The sequence below is a fragment of the Sinocyclocheilus grahami genome, unplaced genomic scaffold (genome assembly GCF_001515645.1).
Source record: "Sinocyclocheilus grahami isolate Dianchi unplaced genomic scaffold, SAMN03320097.WGS_v1.1 scaffold268.1, whole genome shotgun sequence".
In the NCBI taxonomy this organism is placed as follows: domain Eukaryota; kingdom Metazoa; phylum Chordata; class Actinopteri; order Cypriniformes; family Cyprinidae; genus Sinocyclocheilus; species Sinocyclocheilus grahami.
In genome coordinates, this window is record NW_015505447.1 from 715,749 (window position 1) to 716,709 (window position 961).

Consider the following 961-nt stretch of genomic DNA (forward strand, 5'->3'; position numbering starts at 1 on the left):
AAGGTTATTCTATGGCATTGTGAAGCACCTTTATTTTTAAGAGTGAATGTTTCTTTCACTTTGCACTGGGATTTGACTTGACTAATTTAAATTATTTTTAATAATCAAATTCAAGACAGTATCCCGCGCCTACAAAAAAAAATTTAATCAGTCTTGGCTATTTTAAGCACAAAATGTTTTAAATGTCTCAGTCAGGGCATCCACACATTTTGACCAATGAATTGTCCGACATTTTAAAAATAATTCTTCATTACTGATTAAGTATTTTAACATTTTATAGACTATTTCCATTGGTCACATACTAATTCCAGGAATTGTTTTTAAAAATACTCTCACACATGCAAATGCTTCTAATATAACTAAACGTTTTGGGATTTGAATGAGCCCCCTTGTGGAAGACCACCTCTTTTCTCTTAAGCAACAGCTATTAGTTAGTAACATTTACCTAGTCATTTATCTGGTCCAAAAGATTGATCATAGTTTCCACAAAATTAAGCATATTAGGCAGGAAAACTGTTTTTGACATTGATAATAAGAAGAAATAGATCATGTGACACTGAAGGATCATGTGACTGAAGACTGGAGTAATGCTGCTGAATATTCAGCTTTACCATCACAGGAATAAATTAAATTTTAAAATGCATGAAAATAGAAAACAGTTATTTTAAATGTAATGATATTTCACAATATTACTGGATTAAATAAACAAAGCCTCAAAAATATTTCCAAAACGTTTTCAAAAACATCAAAAATCAAAAATCTTACAGACCTATATATATATATATATATATATATATATATATATATATATATATATATATATATATATATATATATATATATATATATATATATATATATATATATATATATATATATATATACAGCGGGTACGGAAAGAATTCAGACCCCCTTAAATTTTTCACTCTTTGTGATATTGCAGCCATTTGCTAAAATCATT